The sequence below is a fragment of the Rhinoderma darwinii genome, assembly GCF_050947455.1.
Source record: "Rhinoderma darwinii isolate aRhiDar2 chromosome 5 unlocalized genomic scaffold, aRhiDar2.hap1 SUPER_5_unloc_38, whole genome shotgun sequence".
In the NCBI taxonomy this organism is placed as follows: Eukaryota; Metazoa; Chordata; class Amphibia; order Anura; family Rhinodermatidae; genus Rhinoderma; species Rhinoderma darwinii.
Genome location: NW_027461796.1, coordinates 182,099 through 199,056, shown reverse-complemented (window position 1 = coordinate 199,056; position 16,958 = coordinate 182,099). Strand labels below are relative to the sequence as shown.

The following is a 16,958-nucleotide window of genomic DNA, read 5'->3' as shown; positions in this document are numbered from 1 at the left end:
CTAGATGGATGTGATGGAATGTACTGTCGTCCCTACATTTCAAGAAGAAGTAAGAATTGCAGTTGCAACAAAGCCTTGCTTGCCTACAAAGAGAGCAGCAATTTGGATTTGTTACTATGTTACCTAGAAGAATAACAAACTGTGCAAGGATGGAGGTTGTAGGAGCAAGGAGAAGTTGTCTGTAAAGTTGGTGGATGCCTATTTTCCATTTTGCAGTCCCTTGTCTCCCTCTTGTGGCCTCCTGGAGGCAACTAGCTGTGCAAAAAAAAGACAGCCTGGCGGCCGGCTGTTGCAGTGTTGCCCTCTCAGGCAACACTGAGTGACTGACTGAGCCTCACCGTCTTATATAAAGTTCAGACGGAACTTTGCACGTGTCATAGTGGAGCCCTCAGGATTCCAGAGCCAGCTTTCTGACATCATAATGGGGCCTCAGAGATAAAAGCCTGGGCCCAGGCAGTGTTGGTCAGTGCTGCTCAGCAGGCAGCACTGGACTGGACTGGATTACAGCTGATACAAGGTGTGAAGGAACAAGGGGTGGCTGTGGGCATGCACTTGCTGCCGCTGCCAGTGTTTATCTGCATGGCAGCAGGGCATTTGGGCGTTGCCAGGAAGGCGTTTTTATGTAGATTCCTCCTCTTTCAGCACTGCATTGTGGTGCAAGCAAAAGAAGCAAATCCTGTCTGGCTTCCTCTCCGGCCTTTATTCACCTCCCGTGTAGCTGTGAGTGTGTGAGCCTGCAGGGCCCCATGGAATTGCCTAGAAGTAGGCTGAATCGCTGCAAGGGCTGAACAGCAGTATCGGGCAGGCTCGGGCAACGCGCGGCCCGTTCGGGTTATCGCTTCTCGGCCTTTTGGCTAAGATCAAGTGTAGTATCTGTTCTTATCAGTTTAATATCTGATACGTCCCCTATCTGGGGACCATATATTAAATGGATTTTTAGAACAGGGAGATGGAAATAGAGCTTGCTCTGTCCACTCCACGCATTGACCTGGTATTGCAGTATTTCCAGGACCGGTGCACCCTTTCCTTATGTGTTGACTAAAAGCAGATTCCAAAAGTGTTTTTTGTCTTTGCTATTGTTTCTGTCTTTCTGAAGGGATCTCCCCTTTTAATCCCATTATTTCAACACCTGTTGGACAATGCATGAGTGATAATGAGCTCATTGATTAAATGCAATTAATGAATAGATTGCCACCTCTTGTTGTGTGTCGTCTGTGTTTCTGTGTTTCCGGCATTTCACATTGGAACACCTCATTCACCTTCCTTGTCTTCTCTCCGCCCTCCCTTTTAGGTAAGTTAAAGAGCTGCACCTGAGCCAGCCACTGATTGATTGATTGATTGATTGATTGATTGATTGATTGATGCAGCACAACAGTCAAATAGTGGAGTGGAGTAGGGGAACAGCAAACAGCCAATAAAGCAGCCCGCCCGCTCGCCTGCCCGCCACAATGGACCTACCTGTGTACACTAGATGGATGTGATGGAATGTACTGTCGTCCCTACATTTCAAGAAGAAGTAAGAATTGCAGTTGCAACAAAGCCTTGCTTGCCTACAAAGAGAGCAGCAATTTGGATTTGTTACTATGTTACCTAGAAGAATAACAAACTGTGCAAGGATGGAGGTTGTAGGAGCAAGGAGAAGTTGTCTGTAAAGTTGGTGGATGCCTATTTTCCATTTTGCAGTCCCTTGTCTCCCTCTTGTGGCCTCCTGGAGGCAACTAGCTGTGCAAAAAAAAGACAGCCTGGCGGCCGGCTGTTGCAGTGTTGCCCTCTCAGGCAACACTGAGTGACTGACTGAGCCTCACCGTCTTATATAAAGTTCAGACGGAACTTTGCACGTGTCATAGTGGAGCCCTCAGGATTCCAGAGCCAGCTTTCTGACATCATAATGGGGCCTCAGAGATAAAAGCCTGGGCCCAGGCAGTGTTGGTCAGTGCTGCTCAGCAGGCAGCACTGGACTGGACTGGATTACAGCTGATACAAGGTGTGAAGGAACAAGGGGTGGCTGTGGGCATGCACTTGCTGCCGCTGCCAGTGTTTATCTGCATGGCAGCAGGGCATTTGGGCGTTGCCAGGAAGGCGTTTTTATGTAGATTCCTCCTCTTTCAGCACTGCATTGTGGTGCAAGCAAAAGAAGCAAATCCTGTCTGGCTTCCTCTCCGGCCTTTATTCACCTCCCGTGTAGCTGTGAGTGTGTGAGCCTGCAGGGCCCCATGGAATTGCCTAGAAGTAGGCTGAATCGCTGCAAGGGCTGAACAGCAGTATCGGGCAGGCTCGGGCAACGCGCGGCCCGTTCGGGTTATCGCTTCTCGGCCTTTTGGCTAAGATCAAGTGTAGTATCTGTTCTTATCAGTTTAATATCTGATACGTCCCCTATCTGGGGACCATATATTAAATGGATTTTTAGAACAGGGAGATGGAAATAGAGCTTGCTCTGTCCACTCCACGCATTGACCTGGTATTGCAGTATTTCCAGGACCGGTGCACCCTTTCCTTATGTGTTGACTAAAAGCAGATTCCAAAAGTGTTTTTTGTCTTTGCTATTGTTTCTGTCTTTCTGAAGGGATCTCCCCTTTTAATCCCATTATTTCAACACCTGTTGGACAATGCATGAGTGATAATGAGCTCATTGATTAAATGCAATTAATGAATAGATTGCCACCTCTTGTTGTGTGTCGTCTGTGTTTCTGTGTTTCCGGCATTTCACATTGGAACACCTCATTCACCTTCCTTGTCTTCTCTCCGCCCTCCCTTTTAGGTAAGTTAAAGAGCTGCACCTGAGCCAGCCACTGATTGATTGATTGATTGATTGATTGATTGATTGATTGATTGATTGATTGATGCAGCACAACAGTCAAATAGTGGAGTGGAGTAGGGGAACAGCAAACAGCCAATAAAGCAGCCCGCCCGCTCGCCTGCCCGCCACAATGGACCTACCTGTGTACACTAGATGGATGTGATGGAATGTACTGTCGTCCCTACATTTCAAGAAGAAGTAAGAATTGCAGTTGCAACAAAGCCTTGCTTGCCTACAAAGAGAGCAGCAATTTGGATTTGTTACTATGTTACCTAGAAGAATAACAAACTGTGCAAGGATGGAGGTTGTAGGAGCAAGGAGAAGTTGTCTGTAAAGTTGGTGGATGCCTATTTTCCATTTTGCAGTCCCTTGTCTCCCTCTTGTGGCCTCCTGGAGGCAACTAGCTGTGCAAAAAAAAGACAGCCTGGCGGCCGGCTGTTGCAGTGTTGCCCTCTCAGGCAACACTGAGTGACTGACTGAGCCTCACCGTCTTATATAAAGTTCAGACGGAACTTTGCACGTGTCATAGTGGAGCCCTCAGGATTCCAGAGCCAGCTTTCTGACATCATAATGGGGCCTCAGAGATAAAAGCCTGGGCCCAGGCAGTGTTGGTCAGTGCTGCTCAGCAGGCAGCACTGGACTGGACTGGATTACAGCTGATACAAGGTGTGAAGGAACAAGGGGTGGCTGTGGGCATGCACTTGCTGCCGCTGCCAGTGTTTATCTGCATGGCAGCAGGGCATTTGGGCGTTGCCAGGAAGGCGTTTTTATGTAGATTCCTCCTCTTTCAGCACTGCATTGTGGTGCAAGCAAAAGAAGCAAATCCTGTCTGGCTTCCTCTCCGGCCTTTATTCACCTCCCGTGTAGCTGTGAGTGTGTGAGCCTGCAGGGCCCCATGGAATTGCCTAGAAGTAGGCTGAATCGCTGCAAGGGCTGAACAGCAGTATCGGGCAGGCTCGGGCAACGCGCGGCCCGTTCGGGTTATCGCTTCTCGGCCTTTTGGCTAAGATCAAGTGTAGTATCTGTTCTTATCAGTTTAATATCTGATACGTCCCCTATCTGGGGACCATATATTAAATGGATTTTTAGAACAGGGAGATGGAAATAGAGCTTGCTCTGTCCACTCCACGCATTGACCTGGTATTGCAGTATTTCCAGGACCGGTGCACCCTTTCCTTATGTGTTGACTAAAAGCAGATTCCAAAAGTGTTTTTTGTCTTTGCTATTGTTTCTGTCTTTCTGAAGGGATCTCCCCTTTTAATCCCATTATTTCAACACCTGTTGGACAATGCATGAGTGATAATGAGCTCATTGATTAAATGCAATTAATGAATAGATTGCCACCTCTTGTTGTGTGTCGTCTGTGTTTCTGTGTTTCCGGCATTTCACATTGGAACACCTCATTCACCTTCCTTGTCTTCTCTCCGCCCTCCCTTTTAGGTAAGTTAAAGAGCTGCACCTGAGCCAGCCACTGATTGATTGATTGATTGATTGATTGATTGATTGATTGATTGATTGATTGATGCAGCACAACAGTCAAATAGTGGAGTGGAGTAGGGGAACAGCAAACAGCCAATAAAGCAGCCCGCCCGCTCGCCTGCCCGCCACAATGGACCTACCTGTGTACACTAGATGGATGTGATGGAATGTACTGTCGTCCCTACATTTCAAGAAGAAGTAAGAATTGCAGTTGCAACAAAGCCTTGCTTGCCTACAAAGAGAGCAGCAATTTGGATTTGTTACTATGTTACCTAGAAGAATAACAAACTGTGCAAGGATGGAGGTTGTAGGAGCAAGGAGAAGTTGTCTGTAAAGTTGGTGGATGCCTATTTTCCATTTTGCAGTCCCTTGTCTCCCTCTTGTGGCCTCCTGGAGGCAACTAGCTGTGCAAAAAAAAGACAGCCTGGCGGCCGGCTGTTGCAGTGTTGCCCTCTCAGGCAACACTGAGTGACTGACTGAGCCTCACCGTCTTATATAAAGTTCAGACGGAACTTTGCACGTGTCATAGTGGAGCCCTCAGGATTCCAGAGCCAGCTTTCTGACATCATAATGGGGCCTCATAGATAAAAGCCTGGGCCCAAGCAGTGTTGGTCAGTGCTGCTCAGCAGGCAGCACTGGACTGGACTGGATTACAGCTGATACAAGGTGTGAAGGAACAAGGGGTGGCTGTGGGCATGCACTTGCTGCCGCTGCCAGTGTTTATCTGCATGGCAGCAGGGCATTTGGGCGTTGCCAGGAAGGCGTTTTTATGTAGATTCCTCCTCTTTCAGCACTGCATTGTGGTGCAAGCAAAAGAAGCAAATCCTGTCTGGCTTCCTCTCCGGCCTTTATTCACCTCCCGTGTAGCTGTGACGGTGTGAGCCTGCAGGGCCCCATGGAATTGCCTAGAAGTAGGCTGAATCGCTGCAAGGGCTGAACAGCAGTATCGGGCAGGCTCGGGCAACGCGCGGCCCGTTCGGGTTATCGCTTCTCGGCCTTTTGGCTAAGATCAAGTGTAGTATCTGTTCTTATCAGTTTAATATCTGATACGTCCCCTATCTGGGGACCATATATTAAATGGATTTTTAGAACAGGGAGATGGAAATAGAGCTTGCTCTGTCCACTCCACGCATTGACCTGGTATTGCAGTATTTCCAGGACCGGTGCACCCTTTCCTTATGTGTTGACTAAAAGCAGATTCCAAAAGTGTTTTTTGTCTTTGCTATTGTTTCTGTCTTTCTGAAGGGATCTCCCCTTTTAATCCCATTATTTCAACACCTGTTGGACAATGCATGAGTGATAATGAGCTCATTGATTAAATGCAATTAATGAATAGATTGCCACCTCTTGTTGTGTGTCGTCTGTGTTTCTGTGTTTCCGGCATTTCACATTGGAACACCTCATTCACCTTCCTTGTCTTCTCTCCGCCCTCCCTTTTAGGTAAGTTAAAGAGCTGCACCTGAGCCAGCCACTGATTGATTGATTGATTGATTGATTGATTGATTGATTGATTGATTGATTGATTGATGCAGCACAACAGTCAAATAGTGGAGTGGAGTAGGGGAACAGCAAACAGCCAATAAAGCAGCCCGCCCGCTCGCCTGCCCGCCACAATGGACCTACCTGTGTACACTAGATGGATGTGATGGAATGTACTGTCGTCCCTACATTTCAAGAAGAAGTAAGAATTGCAGTTGCAACAAAGCCTTGCTTGCCTACAAAGAGAGCAGCAATTTGGATTTGTTACTATGTTACCTAGAAGAATAACAAACTGTGCAAGGATGGAGGTTGTAGGAGCAAGGAGAAGTTGTCTGTAAAGTTGGTGGATGCCTATTTTCCATTTTGCAGTCCCTTGTCTCCCTCTTGTGGCCTCCTGGAGGCAACTAGCTGTGCAAAAAAAAGACAGCCTGGCGGCCGGCTGTTGCAGTGTTGCCCTCTCAGGCAACACTGAGTGACTGACTGAGCCTCACCGTCTTATATAAAGTTCAGACGGAACTTTGCACGTGTCATAGTGGAGCCCTCAGGATTCCAGAGCCAGCTTTCTGACATCATAATGGGGCCTCAGAGATAAAAGCCTGGGCCCAGGCAGTGTTGGTCAGTGCTGCTCAGCAGGCAGCACTGGACTGGACTGGATTACAGCTGATACAAGGTGTGAAGGAACAAGGGGTGGCTGTGGGCATGCACTTGCTGCCGCTGCCAGTGTTTATCTGCATGGCAGCAGGGCATTTGGGCGTTGCCAGGAAGGCGTTTTTATGTAGATTCCTCCTCTTTCAGCACTGCATTGTGGTGCAAGCAAAAGAAGCAAATCCTGTCTGGCTTCCTCTCCGGCCTTTATTCACCTCCCGTGTAGCTGTGAGTGTGTGAGCCTGCAGGGCCCCATGGAATTGCCTAGAAGTAGGCTGAATCGCTGCAAGGGCTGAACAGCAGTATCGGGCAGGCTCGGGCAACGCGCGGCCCGTTCGGGTTATCGCTTCTCGGCCTTTTGGCTAAGATCAAGTGTAGTATCTGTTCTTATCAGTTTAATATCTGATACGTCCCCTATCTGGGGACCATATATTAAATGGATTTTTAGAACAGGGAGATGGAAATAGAGCTTGCTCTGTCCACTCCACGCATTGACCTGGTATTGCAGTATTTCCAGGACCGGTGCACCCTTTCCTTATGTGTTGACTAAAAGCAGATTCCAAAAGTGTTTTTTGTCTTTGCTATTGTTTCTGTCTTTCTGAAGGGATCTCCCCTTTTAATCCCATTATTTCAACACCTGTTGGACAATGCATGAGTGATAATGAGCTCATTGATTAAATGCAATTAATGAATAGATTGCCACCTCTTGTTGTGTGTCGTCTGTGTTTCTGTGTTTCCGGCATTTCACATTGGAACACCTCATTCACCTTCCTTGTCTTCTCTCCGCCCTCCCTTTTAGGTAAGTTAAAGAGCTGCACCTGAGCCAGCCACTGATTGATTGATTGATTGATTGATTGATTGATTGATTGATTGATTGATTGATTGATGCAGCACAACAGTCAAATAGTGGAGTGGAGTAGGGGAACAGCAAACAGCCAATAAAGCAGCCCGCCCGCTCGCCTGCCCGCCACAATGGACCTACCTGTGTACACTAGATGGATGTGATGGAATGTACTGTCGTCCCTACATTTCAAGAAGAAGTAAGAATTGCAGTTGCAACAAAGCCTTGCTTGCCTACAAAGAGAGCAGCAATTTGGATTTGTTACTATGTTACCTAGAAGAATAACAAACTGTGCAAGGATGGAGGTTGTAGGAGCAAGGAGAAGTTGTCTGTAAAGTTGGTGGATGCCTATTTTCCATTTTGCAGTCCCTTGTCTCCCTCTTGTGGCCTCCTGGAGGCAACTAGCTGTGCAAAAAAAAGACAGCCTGGCGGCCGGCTGTTGCAGTGTTGCCCTCTCAGGCAACACTGAGTGACTGACTGAGCCTCACCGTCTTATATAAAGTTCAGACGGAACTTTGCACGTGTCATAGTGGAGCCCTCAGGATTCCAGAGCCAGCTTTCTGACATCATAATGGGGCCTCAGAGATAAAAGCCTGGGCCCAGGCAGTGTTGGTCAGTGCTGCTCAGCAGGCAGCACTGGACTGGACTGGATTACAGCTGATACAAGGTGTGAAGGAACAAGGGGTGGCTGTGGGCATGCACTTGCTGCCGCTGCCAGTGTTTATCTGCATGGCAGCAGGGCATTTGGGCGTTGCCAGGAAGGCGTTTTTATGTAGATTCCTCCTCTTTCAGCACTGCATTGTGGTGCAAGCAAAAGAAGCAAATCCTGTCTGGCTTCCTCTCCGGCCTTTATTCACCTCCCGTGTAGCTGTGAGTGTGTGAGCCTGCAGGGCCCCATGGAATTGCCTAGAAGTAGGCTGAATCGCTGCAAGGGCTGAACAGCAGTATCGGGCAGGCTCGGGCAACGCGCGGCCCGTTCGGGTTATCGCTTCTCGGCCTTTTGGCTAAGATCAAGTGTAGTATCTGTTCTTATCAGTTTAATATCTGATACGTCCCCTATCTGGGGACCATATATTAAATGGATTTTTAGAACAGGGAGATGGAAATAGAGCTTGCTCTGTCCACTCCACGCATTGACCTGGTATTGCAGTATTTCCAGGACCGGTGCACCCTTTCCTTATGTGTTGACTAAAAGCAGATTCCAAAAGTGTTTTTTGTCTTTGCTATTGTTTCTGTCTTTCTGAAGGGATCTCCCCTTTTAATCCCATTATTTCAACACCTGTTGGACAATGCATGAGTGATAATGAGCTCATTGATTAAATGCAATTAATGAATAGATTGCCACCTCTTGTTGTGTGTCGTCTGTGTTTCTGTGTTTCCGGCATTTCACATTGGAACACCTCATTCACCTTCCTTGTCTTCTCTCCGCCCTCCCTTTTAGGTAAGTTAAAGAGCTGCACCTGAGCCAGCCACTGATTGATTGATTGATTGATTGATTGATTGATTGATTGATTGATTGATTGATTGATGCAGCACAACAGTCAAATAGTGGAGTGGAGTAGGGGAACAGCAAACAGCCAATAAAGCAGCCCGCCCGCTCGCCTGCCCGCCACAATGGACCTACCTGTGTACACTAGATGGATGTGATGGAATGTACTGTCGTCCCTACATTTCAAGAAGAAGTAAGAATTGCAGTTGCAACAAAGCCTTGCTTGCCTACAAAGAGAGCAGCAATTTGGATTTGTTACTATGTTACCTAGAAGAATAACAAACTGTGCAAGGATGGAGGTTGTAGGAGCAAGGAGAAGTTGTCTGTAAAGTTGGTGGATGCCTATTTTCCATTTTGCAGTCCCTTGTCTCCCTCTTGTGGCCTCCTGGAGGCAACTAGCTGTGCAAAAAAAAGACAGCCTGGCGGCCGGCTGTTGCAGTGTTGCCCTCTCAGGCAACACTGAGTGACTGACTGAGCCTCACCGTCTTATATAAAGTTCAGACGGAACTTTGCACGTGTCATAGTGGAGCCCTCAGGATTCCAGAGCCAGCTTTCTGACATCATAATGGGGCCTCAGAGATAAAAGCCTGGGCCCAGGCAGTGTTGGTCAGTGCTGCTCAGCAGGCAGCACTGGACTGGACTGGATTACAGCTGATACAAGGTGTGAAGGAACAAGGGGTGGCTGTGGGCATGCACTTGCTGCCGCTGCCAGTGTTTATCTGCATGGCAGCAGGGCATTTGGGCGTTGCCAGGAAGGCGTTTTTATGTAGATTCCTCCTCTTTCAGCACTGCATTGTGGTGCAAGCAAAAGAAGCAAATCCTGTCTGGCTTCCTCTCCGGCCTTTATTCACCTCCCGTGTAGCTGTGAGTGTGTGAGCCTGCAGGGCCCCATGGAATTGCCTAGAAGTAGGCTGAATCGCTGCAAGGGCTGAACAGCAGTATCGGGCAGGCTCGGGCAACGCGCGGCCCGTTCGGGTTATCGCTTCTCGGCCTTTTGGCTAAGATCAAGTGTAGTATCTGTTCTTATCAGTTTAATATCTGATACGTCCCCTATCTGGGGACCATATATTAAATGGATTTTTAGAACAGGGAGATGGAAATAGAGCTTGCTCTGTCCACTCCACGCATTGACCTGGTATTGCAGTATTTCCAGGACCGGTGCACCCTTTCCTTATGTGTTGACTAAAAGCAGATTCCAAAAGTGTTTTTTGTCTTTGCTATTGTTTCTGTCTTTCTGAAGGGATCTCCCCTTTTAATCCCATTATTTCAACACCTGTTGGACAATGCATGAGTGATAATGAGCTCATTGATTAAATGCAATTAATGAATAGATTGCCACCTCTTGTTGTGTGTCGTCTGTGTTTCTGTGTTTCCGGCATTTCACATTGGAACACCTCATTCACCTTCCTTGTCTTCTCTCCGCCCTCCCTTTTAGGTAAGTTAAAGAGCTGCACCTGAGCCAGCCACTGATTGATTGATTGATTGATTGATTGATTGATTGATTGATTGATTGATTGATTGATGCAGCACAACAGTCAAATAGTGGAGTGGAGTAGGGGAACAGCAAACAGCCAATAAAGCAGCCCGCCCGCTCGCCTGCCCGCCACAATGGACCTACCTGTGTACACTAGATGGATGTGATGGAATGTACTGTCGTCCCTACATTTCAAGAAGAAGTAAGAATTGCAGTTGCAACAAAGCCTTGCTTGCCTACAAAGAGAGCAGCAATTTGGATTTGTTACTATGTTACCTAGAAGAATAACAAACTGTGCAAGGATGGAGGTTGTAGGAGCAAGGAGAAGTTGTCTGTAAAGTTGGTGGATGCCTATTTTCCATTTTGCAGTCCCTTGTCTCCCTCTTGTGGCCTCCTGGAGGCAACTAGCTGTGCAAAAAAAAGACAGCCTGGCGGCCGGCTGTTGCAGTGTTGCCCTCTCAGGCAACACTGAGTGACTGACTGAGCCTCACCGTCTTATATAAAGTTCAGACGGAACTTTGCACGTGTCATAGTGGAGCCCTCAGGATTCCAGAGCCAGCTTTCTGACATCATAATGGGGCCTCAGAGATAAAAGCCTGGGCCCAGGCAGTGTTGGTCAGTGCTGCTCAGCAGGCAGCACTGGACTGGACTGGATTACAGCTGATACAAGGTGTGAAGGAACAAGGGGTGGCTGTGGGCATGCACTTGCTGCCGCTGCCAGTGTTTATCTGCATGGCAGCAGGGCATTTGGGCGTTGCCAGGAAGGCGTTTTTATGTAGATTCCTCCTCTTTCAGCACTGCATTGTGGTGCAAGCAAAAGAAGCAAATCCTGTCTGGCTTCCTCTCCGGCCTTTATTCACCTCCCGTGTAGCTGTGAGTGTGTGAGCCTGCAGGGCCCCATGGAATTGCCTAGAAGTAGGCTGAATCGCTGCAAGGGCTGAACAGCAGTATCGGGCAGGCTCGGGCAACGCGCGGCCCGTTCGGGTTATCGCTTCTCGGCCTTTTGGCTAAGATCAAGTGTAGTATCTGTTCTTATCAGTTTAATATCTGATACGTCCCCTATCTGGGGACCATATATTAAATGGATTTTTAGAACAGGGAGATGGAAATAGAGCTTGCTCTGTCCACTCCACGCATTGACCTGGTATTGCAGTATTTCCAGGACCGGTGCACCCTTTCCTTATGTGTTGACTAAAAGCAGATTCCAAAAGTGTTTTTTGTCTTTGCTATTGTTTCTGTCTTTCTGAAGGGATCTCCCCTTTTAATCCCATTATTTCAACACCTGTTGGACAATGCATGAGTGATAATGAGCTCATTGATTAAATGCAATTAATGAATAGATTGCCACCTCTTGTTGTGTGTCGTCTGTGTTTCTGTGTTTCCGGCATTTCACATTGGAACACCTCATTCACCTTCCTTGTCTTCTCTCCGCCCTCCCTTTTAGGTAAGTTAAAGAGCTGCACCTGAGCCAGCCACTGATTGATTGATTGATTGATTGATTGATTGATTGATTGATTGATTGATTGATTGATGCAGCACAACAGTCAAATAGTGGAGTGGAGTAGGGGAACAGCAAACAGCCAATAAAGCAGCCCGCCCGCTCGCCTGCCCGCCACAATGGACCTACCTGTGTACACTAGATGGATGTGATGGAATGTACTGTCGTCCCTACATTTCAAGAAGAAGTAAGAATTGCAGTTGCAACAAAGCCTTGCTTGCCTACAAAGAGAGCAGCAATTTGGATTTGTTACTATGTTACCTAGAAGAATAACAAACTGTGCAAGGATGGAGGTTGTAGGAGCAAGGAGAAGTTGTCTGTAAAGTTGGTGGATGCCTATTTTCCATTTTGCAGTCCCTTGTCTCCCTCTTGTGGCCTCCTGGAGGCAACTAGCTGTGCAAAAAAAAGACAGCCTGGCGGCCGGCTGTTGCAGTGTTGCCCTCTCAGGCAACACTGAGTGACTGACTGAGCCTCACCGTCTTATATAAAGTTCAGACGGAACTTTGCACGTGTCATAGTGGAGCCCTCAGGATTCCAGAGCCAGCTTTCTGACATCATAATGGGGCCTCAGAGATAAAAGCCTGGGCCCAGGCAGTGTTGGTCAGTGCTGCTCAGCAGGCAGCACTGGACTGGACTGGATTACAGCTGATACAAGGTGTGAAGGAACAAGGGGTGGCTGTGGGCATGCACTTGCTGCCGCTGCCAGTGTTTATCTGCATGGCAGCAGGGCATTTGGGCGTTGCCAGGAAGGCGTTTTTATGTAGATTCCTCCTCTTTCAGCACTGCATTGTGGTGCAAGCAAAAGAAGCAAATCCTGTCTGGCTTCCTCTCCGGCCTTTATTCACCTCCCGTGTAGCTGTGAGTGTGTGAGCCTGCAGGGCCCCATGGAATTGCCTAGAAGTAGGCTGAATCGCTGCAAGGGCTGAACAGCAGTATCGGGCAGGCTCGGGCAACGCGCGGCCCGTTCGGGTTATCGCTTCTCGGCCTTTTGGCTAAGATCAAGTGTAGTATCTGTTCTTATCAGTTTAATATCTGATACGTCCCCTATCTGGGGACCATATATTAAATGGATTTTTAGAACAGGGAGATGGAAATAGAGCTTGCTCTGTCCACTCCACGCATTGACCTGGTATTGCAGTATTTCCAGGACCGGTGCACCCTTTCCTTATGTGTTGACTAAAAGCAGATTCCAAAAGTGTTTTTTGTCTTTGCTATTGTTTCTGTCTTTCTGAAGGGATCTCCCCTTTTAATCCCATTATTTCAACACCTGTTGGACAATGCATGAGTGATAATGAGCTCATTGATTAAATGCAATTAATGAATAGATTGCCACCTCTTGTTGTGTGTCGTCTGTGTTTCTGTGTTTCCGGCATTTCACATTGGAACACCTCATTCACCTTCCTTGTCTTCTCTCCGCCCTCCCTTTTAGGTAAGTTAAAGAGCTGCACCTGAGCCAGCCACTGATTGATTGATTGATTGATTGATTGATTGATTGATTGATTGATTGATTGATTGATGCAGCACAACAGTCAAATAGTGGAGTGGAGTAGGGGAACAGCAAACAGCCAATAAAGCAGCCCGCCCGCTCGCCTGCCCGCCACAATGGACCTACCTGTGTACACTAGATGGATGTGATGGAATGTACTGTCGTCCCTACATTTCAAGAAGAAGTAAGAATTGCAGTTGCAACAAAGCCTTGCTTGCCTACAAAGAGAGCAGCAATTTGGATTTGTTACTATGTTACCTAGAAGAATAACAAACTGTGCAAGGATGGAGGTTGTAGGAGCAAGGAGAAGTTGTCTGTAAAGTTGGTGGATGCCTATTTTCCATTTTGCAGTCCCTTGTCTCCCTCTTGTGGCCTCCTGGAGGCAACTAGCTGTGCAAAAAAAAGACAGCCTGGCGGCCGGCTGTTGCAGTGTTGCCCTCTCAGGCAACACTGAGTGACTGACTGAGCCTCACCGTCTTATATAAAGTTCAGACGGAACTTTGCACGTGTCATAGTGGAGCCCTCAGGATTCCAGAGCCAGCTTTCTGACATCATAATGGGGCCTCAGAGATAAAAGCCTGGGCCCAGGCAGTGTTGGTCAGTGCTGCTCAGCAGGCAGCACTGGACTGGACTGGATTACAGCTGATACAAGGTGTGAAGGAACAAGGGGTGGCTGTGGGCATGCACTTGCTGCCGCTGCCAGTGTTTATCTGCATGGCAGCAGGGCATTTGGGCGTTGCCAGGAAGGCGTTTTTATGTAGATTCCTCCTCTTTCAGCACTGCATTGTGGTGCAAGCAAAAGAAGCAAATCCTGTCTGGCTTCCTCTCCGGCCTTTATTCACCTCCCGTGTAGCTGTGAGTGTGTGAGCCTGCAGGGCCCCATGGAATTGCCTAGAAGTAGGCTGAATCGCTGCAAGGGCTGAACAGCAGTATCGGGCAGGCTCGGGCAACGCGCGGCCCGTTCGGGTTATCGCTTCTCGGCCTTTTGGCTAAGATCAAGTGTAGTATCTGTTCTTATCAGTTTAATATCTGATACGTCCCCTATCTGGGGACCATATATTAAATGGATTTTTAGAACAGGGAGATGGAAATAGAGCTTGCTCTGTCCACTCCACGCATTGACCTGGTATTGCAGTATTTCCAGGACCGGTGCACCCTTTCCTTATGTGTTGACTAAAAGCAGATTCCAAAAGTGTTTTTTGTCTTTGCTATTGTTTCTGTCTTTCTGAAGGGATCTCCCCTTTTAATCCCATTATTTCAACACCTGTTGGACAATGCATGAGTGATAATGAGCTCATTGATTAAATGCAATTAATGAATAGATTGCCACCTCTTGTTGTGTGTCGTCTGTGTTTCTGTGTTTCCGGCATTTCACATTGGAACACCTCATTCACCTTCCTTGTCTTCTCTCCGCCCTCCCTTTTAGGTAAGTTAAAGAGCTGCACCTGAGCCAGCCACTGATTGATTGATTGATTGATTGATTGATTGATTGATTGATTGATTGATTGATGCAGCACAACAGTCAAATAGTGGAGTGGAGTAGGGGAACAGCAAACAGCCAATAAAGCAGCCCGCCCGCTCGCCTGCCCGCCACAATGGACCTACCTGTGTACACTAGATGGATGTGATGGAATGTACTGTCGTCCCTACATTTCAAGAAGAAGTAAGAATTGCAGTTGCAACAAAGCCTTGCTTGCCTACAAAGAGAGCAGCAATTTGGATTTGTTACTATGTTACCTAGAAGAATAACAAACTGTGCAAGGATGGAGGTTGTAGGAGCAAGGAGAAGTTGTCTGTAAAGTTGGTGGATGCCTATTTTCCATTTTGCAGTCCCTTGTCTCCCTCTTGTGGCCTCCTGGAGGCAACTAGCTGTGCAAAAAAAAGACAGCCTGGCGGCCGGCTGTTGCAGTGTTGCCCTCTCAGGCAACACTGAGTGACTGACTGAGCCTCACCATCTTATATAAAGTTCAGACGGAACTTTGCACGTGTCATAGTGGAGCCCTCAGGATTCCAGAGCCAGCTTTCTGACATCATAATGGGGCCTCAGAGATAAAAGCCTGGGCCCAGGCAGTGTTGGTCAGTGCTGCTCAGCAGGCAGCACTGGACTGGACTGGATTACAGCTGATACAAGGTGTGAAGGAACAAGGGGTGGCTGTGGGCATGCACTTGCTGCCGCTGCCAGTGTTTATCTGCATGGCAGCAGGGCATTTGGGCGTTGCCAGGAAGGCGTTTTTATGTAGATTCCTCCTCTTTCAGCACTGCATTGTGGTGCAAGCAAAAGAAGCAAATCCTGTCTGGCTTCCTCTCCGGCCTTTATTCACCTCCCGTGTAGCTGTGAGTGTGTGAGCCTGCAGGGCCCCATGGAATTGCCTAGAAGTAGGCTGAATCGCTGCAAGGGCTGAACAGCAGTATCGGGCAGGCTCGGGCAACGCGCGGCCCGTTCGGGTTATCGCTTCTCGGCCTTTTGGCTAAGATCAAGTGTAGTATCTGTTCTTATCAGTTTAATATCTGATACGTCCCCTATCTGGGGACCATATATTAAATGGATTTTTAGAACAGGGAGATGGAAATAGAGCTTGCTCTGTCCACTCCACGCATTGACCTGGTATTGCAGTATTTCCAGGACCGGTGCACCCTTTCCTTATGTGTTGACTAAAAGCAGATTCCAAAAGTGTTTTTTGTCTTTGCTATTGTTTCTGTCTTTCTGAAGGGATCTCCCCTTTTAATCCCATTATTTCAACACCTGTTGGACAATGCATGAGTGATAATGAGCTCATTGATTAAATGCAATTAATGAATAGATTGCCACCTCTTGTTGTGTGTCGTCTGTGTTTCTGTGTTTCCGGCATTTCACATTGGAACACCTCATTCACCTTCCTTGTCTTCTCTCCGCCCTCCCTTTTAGGTAAGTTAAAGAGCTGCACCTGAGCCAGCCACTGATTGATTGATTGATTGATTGATTGATTGATTGATTGATTGATTGATGCAGCACAACAGTCAAATAGTGGAGTGGAGTAGGGGAACAGCAAACAGCCAATAAAGCAGCCCGCCCGCTCGCCTGCCCGCCACAATGGACCTACCTGTGTACACTAGATGGATGTGATGGAATGTACTGTCGTCCCTACATTTCAAGAAGAAGTAAGAATTGCAGTTGCAACAAAGCCTTGCTTGCCTACAAAGAGAGCAGCAATTTGGATTTGTTACTATGTTACCTAGAAGAATAACAAACTGTGCAAGGATGGAGGTTGTAGGAGCAAGGAGAAGTTGTCTGTAAAGTTGGTGGATGCCTATTTTCCATTTTGCAGTCCCTTGTCTCCCTCTTGTGGCCTCCTGGAGGCAACTAGCTGTGCAAAAAAAAGACAGCCTGGCGGCCGGCTGTTGCAGTGTTGCCCTCTCAGGCAACACTGAGTGACTGACTGAGCCTCACCGTCTTATATAAAGTTCAGACGGAACTTTGCACGTGTCATAGTGGAGCCCTCAGGATTCCAGAGCCAGCTTTCTGACATCATAATGGGGCCTCAGAGATAAAAGCCTGGGCCCAGGCAGTGTTGGTCAGTGCTGCTCAGCAGGCAGCACTGGACTGGACTGGATTACAGCTGATACAAGGTGTGAAGGAACAAGGGGTGGCTGTGGGCATGCACTTGCTGCCGCTGCCAGTGTTTATCTGCATGGCAGCAGGGCATTTGGGCGTTGCCAGGAAGGCGTTTTTATGTAGATTCCTCCTCTTTCAGCACTGCATTGTGGTGCAAGCAAAAGAAGCAAATCCTGTC

General features: G+C 47.8%; 11 non-coding genes across 11 annotated transcripts; all 11 read left to right on the top strand.

Annotated features, from left to right (window-relative positions):
* The first annotated feature begins 834 nt into the window (after window positions 1-834).
* On the top strand, window positions 835-1,025 carry LOC142691680 (U2 spliceosomal RNA). Its single transcript, XR_012860210.1, has one exon. It is a non-coding gene; the product is annotated as a U2 spliceosomal RNA (small nuclear RNA).
* Window positions 1,026-2,301: 1,276 nt separating this feature from the next.
* Window positions 2,302-2,492, top strand: LOC142691679 (U2 spliceosomal RNA). Its single transcript, XR_012860209.1, has one exon. It is a non-coding gene; the product is annotated as a U2 spliceosomal RNA (small nuclear RNA).
* Window positions 2,493-3,780: 1,288 nt separating this feature from the next.
* On the top strand, window positions 3,781-3,971 carry LOC142691678 (U2 spliceosomal RNA). The gene has a single exon (XR_012860208.1). It is a non-coding gene; the product is annotated as a U2 spliceosomal RNA (small nuclear RNA).
* Window positions 3,972-5,259: 1,288 nt separating this feature from the next.
* On the top strand, window positions 5,260-5,450 carry LOC142691677 (U2 spliceosomal RNA). Its single transcript, XR_012860207.1, has one exon. It is a non-coding gene; the product is annotated as a U2 spliceosomal RNA (small nuclear RNA).
* A 1,292-nt stretch (window positions 5,451-6,742) lies between these two features.
* Window positions 6,743-6,933, top strand: LOC142691676 (U2 spliceosomal RNA). The gene has a single exon (XR_012860206.1). It is a non-coding gene; the product is annotated as a U2 spliceosomal RNA (small nuclear RNA).
* Window positions 6,934-8,225: 1,292 nt separating this feature from the next.
* LOC142691675 (U2 spliceosomal RNA) lies at window positions 8,226-8,416 on the top strand. Its single transcript, XR_012860205.1, has one exon. It is a non-coding gene; the product is annotated as a U2 spliceosomal RNA (small nuclear RNA).
* A 1,292-nt stretch (window positions 8,417-9,708) lies between these two features.
* LOC142691673 (U2 spliceosomal RNA) lies at window positions 9,709-9,899 on the top strand. The gene has a single exon (XR_012860203.1). It is a non-coding gene; the product is annotated as a U2 spliceosomal RNA (small nuclear RNA).
* Window positions 9,900-11,191: 1,292 nt separating this feature from the next.
* On the top strand, window positions 11,192-11,382 carry LOC142691672 (U2 spliceosomal RNA). The gene has a single exon (XR_012860202.1). It is a non-coding gene; the product is annotated as a U2 spliceosomal RNA (small nuclear RNA).
* A 1,292-nt stretch (window positions 11,383-12,674) lies between these two features.
* LOC142691670 (U2 spliceosomal RNA) lies at window positions 12,675-12,865 on the top strand. Its single transcript, XR_012860201.1, has one exon. It is a non-coding gene; the product is annotated as a U2 spliceosomal RNA (small nuclear RNA).
* A 1,292-nt stretch (window positions 12,866-14,157) lies between these two features.
* On the top strand, window positions 14,158-14,348 carry LOC142691669 (U2 spliceosomal RNA). The gene has a single exon (XR_012860200.1). It is a non-coding gene; the product is annotated as a U2 spliceosomal RNA (small nuclear RNA).
* Window positions 14,349-15,636: 1,288 nt separating this feature from the next.
* LOC142691668 (U2 spliceosomal RNA) lies at window positions 15,637-15,827 on the top strand. The gene has a single exon (XR_012860199.1). It is a non-coding gene; the product is annotated as a U2 spliceosomal RNA (small nuclear RNA).
* Window positions 15,828-16,958: the final 1,131 nt, after the last annotated feature.